The 13608-nt window shown below is 44.9% G+C and overlaps 1 long non-coding RNA gene across 1 annotated transcript in view; it reads right to left on the bottom strand.

Annotated features, from left to right (window-relative positions):
- Window positions 1–4530: 4530 nt before the first annotated feature.
- Window positions 4531–13608, bottom strand: part of LOC147028804 (uncharacterized) — a 28632-nt gene continuing 19554 nt past the window's right edge. Inside the window, exon 3 of the long non-coding RNA XR_015057719.1 lies at window positions 4531–5370. This is a non-coding gene — a long non-coding RNA (uncharacterized LOC147028804). The remainder of the gene's footprint in view (window positions 5371–13608) is intronic.

The following is a 13608-nucleotide window of genomic DNA, read 5'->3' as shown; positions in this document are numbered from 1 at the left end:
TACTCCGGCACAATCGCCACCACACCACTCACACACGGGGTCGCTTCCACACACGGGGACGCACTCACACCTTGCACCACACACACAGGGACAACCACACTGGGGATTCGTGTCCCCACAAGGGTCTCCGGGGCCTCTATACCCCCCAAGCTCTCCATGCACCTGTCCACAGCACTCCTCCCCTCGACCTCGCAAAGCACGACCGAACTCACCTGGTCGTGACTCGCCTCAAGGGGGCATACTCCCTCCCCTCGTTCCTGGAGGAGGCCATCCAACTGCTCGCACCGGGTCTCTACCCAGTCCGCGAGTTCACCCCCATTATCCTCCACTACCTCCGTGTGTGTGTGTGCGTCACTTACCCCGTCTTCATCGTGTAGTCTTCCCTCTATCGTTCCCATCTCCCGTGTCTCTGCCAACTCAGTCACCTCTTCACCCTTTACCTCCCTTGTCTCAACTATTATTTCCGTCTCTTCCCTTATCTCCCTCGTGCACGTCTCCGTCACCCCAATTAGTTTGCCCCTCTCGGTTACCGTCACGACCCTCGCCCAACACGTCCCCCGAATTATTTTCTCCTTACCAGCCTCCACCGCGGGCCCGACAGCCGTTGCACTCCCTCCCAGCTCGTTCACTCCCACACGTGGCGTCGCCATTTTGAGCTCCCCGGTTACTGCCTTCATGCCCGCCTGCAGGCTTCGGCCCATGTTCCGCGTCTCACCCCGCAGCTCTTTCATTTCTTCCTTCATGTTTGTTTCCATTTCGTTCATTTGCTGTGTATTCGCATCCATCTTCGTTTTCACTTCGTTCATATTCGTATCCATTTTCCTCATCAATGCCTCAAACATTTCCATCGTCCGATCCATGGGCGAATTCGCACGTGGGGGCCGTTTGTCCGCCACTGCGCCCATTTCGAACTCTGGGTTCAGTTGGACGAGTTCGTGTTCCTGCACAACCAACATTTCCTGCTCGGGGTTTTCATCCTGGACCATGGATTCTACACATTCTACATCCATTTCTAATACCCCCGGCTCCCGCTCGCCTTGAGACGCCATTTTATTTCTCGTAAAGGGTTAATTTAACTCGCTCGTAATTTGGAGGGAATCGGGGGTCGCTCCTCTCACCCCTGGACCGATTCCCGTGAATTTAGCTGGAGACAGGACAGCCCGTTTTCCCGTTCTTCGATACCAGTGCCGCGAGGAGGGCACACGGAGGGTAGACCGGGCGATCGCACCTCGCCGCAGGTCGACTCCGGACACGGGCCACTTTAAGCGACCCGTTCCGTACTATCGGGATAACCGAGCGGTGTTATCGTCGGCCTCGACGGTTCGATTAATTATCGGGCGTTTTAGCCCACGACCAACCCTTTACGTGAAGTAAGATAGAGATTCAATAAAGGAAAAGACGAAGCGAAACGGGAAAACAGTTCAACATGAAGCACATTTATTTCGCGATGAACGGAAAGCACACATATACAATTACACCAAAAGCAAATGTAAGAGAAGAAGAAACACAATAATACACAAAAAGGAAATGCAACAATGCAGATCTAACCGACTACTGAGCACGCGGCAACACTTGTACAGTTTTACTTCACAGACGGCGCCGACAACACATACACTCAAAGCAAAAGAAAAGGACCACCCTCAAGGATGAGGGGGGTAGGCGGGCCTGGGGCCGAGACCGCGTCGGGCCTACCCGTCTGATGATGAGCCGCAAGATGACGGGGCCCCCTTCTCGCACTATCTCAGCGCGGGGGGGGGGAAACAGGAGGGGGTTGTTGATGCTCGGGGGAAGGAGGATATCTCCCTGTCTCGGGTCCCGCGACGAGCGTCTCCACCACGACCTCGGTCGCGCCGCCGGCCTCTCCCTCCGCAGCTCCCCGACTCCGATACGAGCACCCCCTCGACCGCCTTCGCCGCCGCCACCTCTCCACAGCTCCGTCCAACCGCCTTCTCCGACTCCTCTCTTGACTCGTCCCAACTCTTCACTGACTCCGAACTCTTAACTGACGAACGCGGTCGTTTATATGCCCAGTGGCTTCGCCCCTTCACCTTCGACCCTTTACCTCCGACCCTTCACCTCTAACTGGCTCCCCATTGGACCGAGGAAAAGTGGGCGTGAATGCTTTTTGATCCATGAATTTGCATATAGCGACCACATTCCAACGTACCTGGAGGCGGGGCCAAATCGCCCCAGCTCGCCGATAGGACGGAACAGAAGTGGGTGTGAGTCGTTTTTGATCTGTTTTTTTTCGGAAAGGCCGGCGCTTTTGCACCCCTGCTCGGTGCGCGCCCTGCACGAGTCCAGTATCGGTGCCCACAAGCGGCGTGGGAATGACGGTGATGCGATGGTTGCGAGGGCGAGTTGTGACGGTAAAGGTCGTGGCTGTTGTTGTGAAGCAGCGTTGCGGTTGGTGGTTGTTGTGTGATGGCTGTTGAGACGTGGTTGGTGGTGGTAGTAATGGCGGCTGGTCCAAAATAAAGATAGTAAAAGAAAAACAGCTATCTAGAAGGGTCGCAGCCCGCATGAATGACATTTATTCCCTCTAAACAATGGGTATGGGCCTAACTACACATATACTTACAGAGATATCTCACCTAAGGGACCTGAATGGTGGTTTGCGAATTTCGTCAACCACAACAATATATATATATATATATATATATATATATATATATGTTTATATATATATCTATATATATATTTATATATTTGTGTGTCTCTATATATATATATATAAATATATATATATATATATATATATATATATATAGATATATATATATGTGTATATATGTACATATATATATATATATATATATATATATGTGTATATATGTACATATATATATATATATATGTGTATATATGTACATATATATATATATATATATATATATATATATATATATATATATATATATATATATATATATATATATATATATAGGGTTGACTTAGCCTGTCATCCTTCCGAGGGCGGCGAAATGAGTACCAGTGTACTGGGCCGTTGTATACCCCGGTTAAAATAGGTGTACCATATCCCTGTGTCGTAAGAGGTGACCAGGGTTGCGTCAGGAAGGGCATCCGGCGGAAAACATTTGCTTATTGTAAATAAATTATTGTAAATAAATATCCTATTGCTAAATATTTCAGCTCGTTTTTGTGTTTTCCTCATTGGTTTACAATGGTGCGTATTGAGAATTAGTAAGGCCATTCAGGCCGATAAATTGTTCATTTGGTCCGGCGTGGCTTTGGTAATTCCGCTCGGTTACGCCGGATCCGAGTCGGTGATAGCAAATTGATTCAGACAAAGTCGGCCGAGGGTGTGGTTTCCCCGGTAGTTGGCCGGCGTGAGTACTGAGGTAAATTGGAGTTAGACAAGTGGACCCTACCTCACGCCGTCAAAATATTGGTGACCACGGTCCTCTCAGTGACCCATGACCTTTCGGAGTTGTCCGAGTCACGACGTAAATCCCGGGTGTTCGGTGGGAAACGACTCCACTGCTCCACCTCGTGGTCGTTTATCCCCACCAAAACTCAGCCCCACAACCATATATATATTTTATGTCATGTATAATTATCAGTGTGTGTGTGTGTGTGTGTGTGTGTGTGTGTGTGTGTGTGTGTGTGTGTGTGTGTGTGTGTGTGTATGTATGTGTATATGTATATATATATATATATATATATATATATATATATATATATATATATATATATATATATATATATATTATAAGCCTGGTGTTGGCGCAGTGGGTAGGGCAGTGGCTTGGGACCCAAAAGGTCCTGAGTTCAAGTCCCGTTGGGACACTGAATTAATATATAAAGATATATATATATATATATATATATATATATATATATATATATATATATATATATATATATATATATATATATATATATATATGTACATATAAACCAAGTCGAAAGCACCAGGGGGTTGACTCAGCCTACCATCCTTCGGAGGTTGGCGAGATGAGTACCGGTTTTGCTGGGCCCGGTGTATGCCCCGGTTAGAATAGGTGTACCATATCCCTGTATGTCGTAAGAGGCGACCAGGGTTGCGTCAGGAAGGGCATCCGGCGTAAAAACCTATGCCAAATCTTTATGCGGACAACAAAACGAATTAGACAGTTGATCCGCTGTGGCAACCCCTAACGGGAGCTCGCCGAAAGAAGAAGAAGTTGATATATATTTATTATATCATGTATAATTATCAGTGTATATATTGTTGCGGATCCGGGGTGGCGGGATTCTCACCCGCTCCTCGGTGCCACCCTCACCACCACCGTCTCCAGGGTTTATAATGCTGGCCGGCTCAGCACAGGCCTTGGGTCACGCGCCTTCAATCGCGACACCAACGTAATCCTTGTACCTTGCCAGTTAGGGAAATAGAACCCCTGGTTACAGACTGGTTGTGTCAGATGCCGAGCGTTTTCTGCCAGTCTGTAACCATTTTGGTTTTATATGCCAATCAAACGGATCGTTCCTCGACGGGACACAAATTAATCCATAGCGGCAACTTCATACGAATTAACCAGATTTATTGGGGAACATTGGGGATCACAACACAAGCAAAATTCACAATGGTTTTATTAACAACCCCCAACCCTTTCTTAACTAGGGAACCATGGTCTGCAGGTTTCGAGGGGATCACTACCCAAATATGCCTTCCACAACTCGTGCAGACAAAGACAAACAGCATTCATGCAAGACAAGACAGAGTACTTAGTGAGGTTTCATGGACGAGAGGAAAGTGTCAAAAAGCACGAATGTTGCTCGTAACAAGCGGGTGCCCACAGGTTCGAACTCCCAGCTTGAACCACGCCGCGTGGCCAAATGGCGCAGATCCTTTTGTCGCAGACCTCACGCACGCGGTCTCCGCGCGCTCTGGCCCCGCACAATGTCGACGGCACAAGTCCGCCAGATCAACGATGGGCCTCAGCCGATCTCTCTCCAGGGTTCAGCATACAAATCCAGGCCTGGTCCGTTCACCAGACAAGGCCCAAATCGAGGTGCGAGCTCCACAGGCAGATCGACAACGTGTTGAGCCGTGAGATGAGTAAGGATGGAGGCTCCATGGCTAGACGCAGGCCGAAACTGTTGATCACCGGCTCGATGTGCAGGCAGCCTCTCTTACGTTCGCTCCTTCGAAAACACGAGCACTCTTTTTACGAAGCCTTCGTTCGCTCGCTTTGTTCGCTCCTTCGACACACGAGGACGCCTTCCTCTCAGCGACTCCGTTTTCCAAAACTGAGAGCTCCCTTTTTCCTTTCGTTTCTTCCTTTCGTTCCACCAGCACGCCTCTCTCGGCGAAACTGACAAAAAGCTCCGCCCCTTCGCATCACTTCCTCCCCTTAGCTCCACCTAAGAGACAGAGACAGAGACATTAGGAGATCTGTGGAAGGGAGAGGGATGGAGTGGGGAACATGGGTTACAAGATGGACACCACACGGACTTTCAGGAAGGAAAGCAGGGAATTTGAAGGAGGAGGGTTTGGGGGGTGGAATTAACGGGGGTAGAAAAGATCGAGGTTTTGGATGGGGGAAGATAAGAGGTGGTGGTGAACAGCTGTTTTGAAGGCCTGGAGGGAAGAATGGGATTGAACAGAGTGTGGGAGTTTATTCCAAAGGCAGGAAAAAAGAGGAATGAAAGAGTGAAAGCGAGCAGTGATTCGTGATTTTTGTAGTTTTACCAGAAGGGGGTTATTGGCGGACCTTGAGCACCCTGCGAGAATACGGTGGGGGCAAATTGCAGACACAGCGGGGAGGGTCGAGACTGGAGAGGAGACAGTAGAAGACAGAAAGACCACCAACCTGCGTATTAATTTTTTTTATGCAATATTAATTATGATTAATAATGTTAATTATCAGCAGATGAAAAATTGGCTTTATATTAATAAATTGTAATCAATTCAGCAAGAATGATAACAATCAAAGAGAGAATAAAAATAACAAGTCTGAAGACATCGATGGTTCACGAGCGGTATTTGATGATGTAGATTGTTTCAGAAGTCAAGGATGAGACAATGTGATAATGTTTGACCAAGTTATAAAAATGATCAACATGATGTGGTATGAGTGACCGGTTATTAGCTGCAAAATGTCGAAAACCAGGTTTCGTTCAACAACCTTCAAAATTTGACCTTTGCATAACCTTTAAAGGTCACAAAACAATGTTGTGGATATTAAAATAAGAAAGCAGGATACGTGCTATAGCTTATTGGAGTTAGTTCGTCGAAGAAGGTCGAAAACCCGATTTAATTCCCACAACTTTGAAAATTTGACCTTTGTGAACTTTAAAGGTCAAAGGTCAAGGATTATGACCTTTGGTGCAAAACTTCCTCTGGAACATTCCAGGAACAATATAACATCATATAGGCTATATGGCATTTCGCACTCCTCGGATTATCCACACTTTGATGAAATCAGCGTAAAAACAAACTTGAAGGGGGCGCCATGGGCAAGGTGTTCAAGAGAGAGCAAAATGGTTTCAAGACTTTAGGTGGGGAATGACCTGAAGATTATGCATAAAAAATATTGTCATCCTAGCTCTCGAAGTTTGGGAGGTCATATGATTTTTATGTCAAAATTCGCAATTTTCTAAGTTCGTGACCTTGTGACCTTGACCTTGGGATGAAAATGAAAAATCGAGCTCCGTGGGGCCATGCAGGTGCCATTGGACTAACCAAATACCGAAACCCCCGTCAGATTCGACAAACCCCCTAGGAGAAGATGCAAATTGAAATCGGCTACCCCCTAAAAACACGTTTTTTGGGAGTGGTTCCGCCCATAATGGGCGCACCACGCCCATTCTCAGGAAAACACAACTAGATCATGATATAAACCTCCCACCAAAATTTTATCAGGATCGGATCAAAACCCACGGAGCTATGCTCGGGACAGACAGACAGACAGACAGACAGACAGACACACAACAATAACGAATATAGTGGTCACTTATTTTTTTTGTGAACCAAAAACAGAAACGTATTACAAACATCAAAACCAACCAAAAACCTTTTGGCCTTTTTGGGTAGTTAGCTCAGAATAGCACAGGTGACATGATGTTAGGGAAGGTGAGGTGGGGACAGGGAGTGATGAGTTAAGGAGCTCCATTTTCAAAACAAATAGACTGTTTAGGTACTTTGCTTTACCATATAATCCACTGTTGTTCCATATTGTGTGTGAGAGAATACAGTGGCGCAACAGTCACAAGAAGCTGGTCCGGTGTCGCCACATAGGCTTTCCATACACGTTTTAAGGTCTTGGAGTAAGTTCACAAAGTTCAAATTACAGAGGTTTCTAGTGCTGGGATAGATTTCATGGGGTAAATGCATTTTTAGGGCATTTCAGAGGGTTTGAAGGTGTCGCTCATAGCTGAATTTGCTTTCTAGGTTTCAAAGGTGAGTTATTTGCAAGAGCATGACTCGCTTTAGCAATGGATTGCATTGACCTCTTGAAGGGGGTACATCAATTAAACTATACAGCTATTTCATCCACCTAATGATAGTGCTAAGGCTGACAGGGTTACCTCGAGGAATGGACACTCGTCTCTAAGCTGTCTTGCCTGGGTTTCTATCCCGACCCAGCTATAAACTGTCATCTTGGTGTTTCACAGGCAGGGTGATTCATCAATGTGTGTGACGTCCCTCCGATGGACGTGAAACCTGGCATCCCCATCTGCTGGCATTAGTTTTGTGGATGTTAAAGATCCCATGGTGTACTTCGCAAAGAGTAGGTGAGCTATCGCAGGCACCACGACCAAATTACAAATTCCTGCTCTGACTTCCTGAATCGAAGTAGCGACCCGGCCAGGATTGTAGCCTCCAGTAGTTGCTTCGTCAGCACCAACTCTCTGCAGAGGGAATAGTACATGATGATGATGATGAATTGCAGTATTCATGAGGAAGTAGTGAGGGAAAATATTGCTTCGATAGTCCCAATGCATAAAGAGGGTGTGGCCATGGGGGAGTTTAATAGGCAAAATTGTGCCTCATATTACCCACTGCAAATGATAATGTGTGACTGTCTAGAAATTACATAGAAAATGACAAACACATGCTTCGAGTTCCATTGGTGCAGGACTATTCCTTCATGGATGGGATTAAGAAAATTGACTCCTTGTTTCTGGAATGTAGACTAAGAAGCTGGGAGTTTGGAGTTTCAAACTCGGTGTCAGGGTGTGCCCTATCAGCTTCACCTTCACGACCTCTAATTGGCATGCAAATATATGAGAAATGCAGGACACTTGGAAAACCCAACTGTGGGATTAAAAACCCGTCTAACAGTGTCTTATATCTTGAGCCAGTTAATCAAGTCTTGAAAATTCTCAGATTTGAAGGAATATTTCTATACTTTCTATTTGTATAACTCCTTTAGGACATGCTGTAAAACGCCCTAGCCTGCTACAATTAAACACATTGTTCATGCTGTTGGAATGGAGCAGATGCTTGAGACTTTAGAGGATGCTATAATCAATTCAACTGCAATTGTTGTGCAATATTGGTGCATTATGTTGTCGTCTATACATTGCAAATGCAGGGTGGGGGAGGGGATAGAAAACGAATTGAGAATGTGAAAGATACAGAAGAAAAAGGAGTGCAAGGGAGGTGCGGAGAAAGGACAATGTGAATGCTTAGGACAAGAATGCCACACCCCACCCCTCCCGAAAAGGAATGAAGGAAAATTATGTTATAGATATATGATGTAAAAATTCAACCCATTGGCATATCTATTATGTAGATGACTGTTATAGACGTGCACAAGGAAATAGCATTGTCTGAGATCTGAATGCTCAGATAACACTTTGATCCTCAAAAACAACCATGAGGTTTTACCAAAAGTGTGATGTTTGGTAAAGCGTGTAATCCATATATTGTGGTGGATAGGTGATTGATTGTATTGAAATCAGATTTATTTGTTAAATCCTTCAACTACACTGCCTATAAACTTTCAAAGTAATCCATACACTCTCAGAAGAGAGAACCACATGTGACTGACACTGCACGAAAGCAATACTTTGTCAAAAAGGACAAAATTGTTCATAATTGAGACCAGACCTCCCAATCTGTAGCTCAGTGTCTGGAAAATTAGTAACAAGCCTCCGTCCTGGTTTGACCTCATTTCAAACAAGCAACCATTTTATAATGCACATGGTCGGATCGCTGAGCAGTCATGCATGTTATTGCCCGAAAGGGCAGGGGCTTGGTTTAGGATTTTGGCCTTCTCTCTCCCTCTCTCCCTCTCTCCCTCTCCCCCTCTCTCCCTCTCTCCCTCTCTCCCTCTCTCTCTCTCTCTCTCTCCCTCTCTCCCTATCTCTCTCTCCCTCTCTCTCTCTCTCTCTCTCTCTCTCTCTCTCTCTCTCTCTCTCTCTCTCTCTCTCTCTCTCTCTCTCTCTCTCTCTCAACTTTTTCCCTTTCCTTATTTTACCTTTTGATTTCTCAGAGCATGTAAGCAGCATGTCCCAGTTGATGGCATCTTCTCCACTTTCTTTGCAAATGTTTGCAATTTTCATGGTAGTTCTGAAACCAACTGAATTATTATACTGCTAAATGAGCTTTCTGCTTCCATGGACAACCATCTGTTCCACTTTCCTTGATTAGTCCAAATAGTTTTGCACTCTCTTCATTGGTCTACCAAATTTAATCAACGACCTTCCCCCCCCCCCCCCCAATTAAGCTCTTCTATTAATTTTCATCGAGTGTAATATTTTCCCTCACCATCAAAGATGACGTCTTTTGGGAAAATTACACAATATATTCAGAAAAATTGTAACAATTAGAAAAATTTAATGACTGTTAATTTACAATTGCTTATATTTATGACATGATGAGGTACAAGGGTGTTGATTCAACTTTGACAAAAGCATAGCTCAAACTCTTCTTCAACACACTCTCCCAAATCCAGAGAGATAACACAGTGTAATATTGCACTGTTCCATGTTGTAAAGTTCAATATTTATGTTTCTTCGACGTATAAGGAGGCCATTAGAGTTTGCGAGAGCATTTCCACCTTCTGCTTGTTTGGCCATGCTTTCTCCTTTTAGATGCTGAGCATTAAACAAGGAAGCAACTCGAACCATTTTTTAAATCTTTGGTATGACTGCCAGGATTGGGTTCAAACCACTCCCATAGCACAGCGAAATCTCAGGCACAAAGCGGACGCTCTATTCCATCACCGAGTCGAGTTAAAAGTTATTCTAGCTTGAGCTGTCAATAATGTAAGCTTGCCTATCCTCCTTCAACATTTCAACAACATACCCATGTAATGATTTTGTTACCTTGCCAAAAATAGAGGACACCAACCTCTCGTGATGAGAGCAACACGTCTGGTGCTTCACAGCCTCATTATGGTAGATGTTAATAATGTTGAGAGCTCGAGATTCTACAGTATTTAAGACAGAGGGATGTGTTACCGGTGCCCCAGTCTTAGGGGAGGGCATTGAGTTATGGACAATGGCCACGTAGGTTGTGAGCATTTCAGATTTATTTAGGAGTGAGGAATGGAGAATTGCCATCCTGTGGCTGGCTTTGAGGCTAGCCTTGCTCTGTCATCACCACAACCCCAGGAGAAGTCATGGGTGATATTAAGACCGAGTAGTTCAATATACTAAACGTCTTCAAGTCTATGACAATGAAAACTATTACGGCACTCGATAGAGTGCATTCTTCGACCAGGCTGAACAGTTCACATTTTGTATCCCACTGATAAGTGGGATCTGAATCCGGACCTGAACCAAAATTGAATTGGCTTGTTCTTGTCACCTAAACAACTCATCCACTTAGTTTTGTCATACTGTAACCCAAACACAACTTTTTGAAAAATGATGCTATACAGTATATTGTTTTTGGCCTCATTTCTCAATGGTGAAGAATCACTTAAAAAATTAAAAAAATATCGTATTCAGATCCTGATCCGTATATTCACCAAAATCTAATCGGGTTGTCCTCATCACACACCCGATCTGTCCAGCAAGTTTCGTCAGAATCCGTCCATAGCTTTTTGAGACATCATGCTATATATCCTTGTTATTCAAATCACTCAATGGTGAAGAATCACTTCAAAAATTATCACATCCGGATCTGGATTCGGATTTTCACAAAAATTGAATCAATTCTTCCTTGTCACACACCCAAACATGTCCACAAAATTTCATCTGGATCCGTCCACAACTTTTTGAGATATCCTGTACACAGGCAAACAGACATTAAGGGGTGAAAACATTACCTCCTTCATCTTTGGTGGTGAAGGTAATGAAAAATAATAAACGAAAACAAAAAAATTAAAAAATAAAACACAGGTGAGAGGCCCGAGGCAATGGGGATGCATGGTTCATATTGTTACGGTTGTGGAAATTCACAGAACACCATATAGGTTCTTAGATCAGTTATGTGGATAAGTCTGTGTTCAGATAGATTTCCCCACCGATGTTTAAAGGGATTTATTCGTGTGCAGGGCTGTGATCTTTGAGTTAGCCGTTTTTCTTTTGCTATCATTATTTTGGACCAACCACATTTCAACCACCACAACCACCTTCTCCACAACGCCAACCATCACTACCTTCTCCACAATGCCAACCACAACCACCTTCTCCACAACGCTGACCACGACCACCTTCTCCACAACGCCAACCACAACCACCTTCTCCACAACGCCAACCACAGCCACCATTATACTGGACCATAATGGACCATAATGGACCATAATAATGGTCGAGTGGTTCCATATTAATAGGAGGCGGACACGTTGATCCTCGGAGATTTTAACACGTGCTCGAAGGACGAGGGGCGCAATGGCGGAGAGGTGGAGGAGCACGGGGAATGAAACGGATGCACAGGGGGTTTATCCTCGAACCCCACTACAATACAAATACATGAATACAGTTTCTAAAAATGAACACATTTAATGAAAATAAAACCAATATTTACAAAGGACAATAATTCAAAAGGTAATGATAATAATATGAAATGAATAAATCCTTCAGTCGGGGCACCTCTCACACAGACTCATATACAGACAATGGGGAAACAAAATAAAAAGAAAAACCCCTCCTTTCGAATATACTTCTACTTAGCCTGGCCCAGAGCTGGTCCTTGTGGAACTGGAATCAAGGTGCTTCTCTCATAGTGGGACAAACGCATGCCAGGCAACCCGCGACCAGCACTCCACATCAAGGCTCAAAGCCCCAGTTTAACATATTTGTGTGCTTCGATAGTCCTCACCGACCTGATTAAGAGCAAAGGGCCAGCGTCTTACTTCACCACATGACCACACCACCACACCGACCTTCACCACAAAATCGCCTCAACATGAATTCAATGGCCGTGTCGTCCTCTTCGGCGTGCGCTCACCCTCCGCTCTCGCCTCTCCAAACAATGCCCCTCATGCCTCCACTCTGATCACGGCTCTCCACAAAAATGCACAAGCCTATTGAGTCCGATGCCTCTCATAATGTCCAGCCTACTGATCACAGCTCTCGCACAATGCGCAAGCCAACTCCTTCTTCGTCTTAAAATGCGCAACCTGCCTCCCCTCGACCTCGATCAAGCTGATATATCTCCTCCACCTCATGGGCGTGGCCAGCTCGCACCAAACCTGGGAAGGCGGGGCTTTCTGCCTGCTCGGCTAGCTTCTGATGTCACGCCCATCAATCGTGCCCCGGGGGCGTGACCGCTTGTTGTCAACCTTTGAAGATGGGACTTTCTGCCCGTTTGCACGTTTGCTTATTTCAGGGACGTGTTCCACACCTTTATTGCCGATCTTGAAACATAAAAACATAGGGAAAAATCACAGAGGGCGATCACATACTGGGGAACTTATTCTTACTCCCTCGGCTAATTCACACCGCACCACCCCTCATGTGGTGACACGTAACACTTATGCTCACAGTTTCCTACCTACTCACATCGAGATGCCTCCTACACGTCCACGGACCAAGTAACTCTACACGATGCTATATTTCCTATTAAATTATTCCATCTACCCCCACAACCGTAACAATATTGTTCCAGAAATGCTGATTTTCATGGATATTCGAACTTTGTTTAATGACAGTGTATTGCTTTCATCATGGTAATGCCATTAAGAATATTATTGTAGCAAGCAAATTAAGTTGCAGTAGGTTATATTTTATTTTATAGTCAATTACGAATATATTCTCTAATTTTCCTCTCATCGTGCACCAACCTAATGACAGCCTTAGAGCAGAGGAACATTTAAACATGCATTTATATATCCTATTCCTTGGAGTAATTTGAACTTCCCATTGCTTCAACCACCAACTGGTCTTTGGGTTTCGATAGAAGCCACGAGTGGAGCACAAGGAGCGATTATTTAAGGGGTGTGCAGGCATCAGCGGTAGTTTTAAGTTGGAAATATACTCGGAAGGGTATATGGAGCTGTTGATATTTGGATAGTGGCAGTTAGAGCTGAAGTGATACAGAGTTGGCTGTTAGAGCTGGAAAGATACGGAGCTGTTAGAAAGGGAAACCTGGGAAAGGAGCCATTGAACTAATGAGATTTAGAGGTGGTTGAGCCGTGAGGGACATGCCAATGCAAAAAAGAGGAGAGGAGTGGCGTCTTTGTTTCAGATTCAGATCTGACA

Source organism: Eptatretus burgeri, chromosome 4, assembly GCF_056783735.1.
Source record: "Eptatretus burgeri isolate ZD-2024b chromosome 4, Ebu_testis_v1, whole genome shotgun sequence".
NCBI classification, from domain to species: domain Eukaryota; kingdom Metazoa; phylum Chordata; class Myxini; order Myxiniformes; family Myxinidae; genus Eptatretus; species Eptatretus burgeri.
This window is presented reverse-complemented; position numbering and strand designations above follow the sequence as displayed.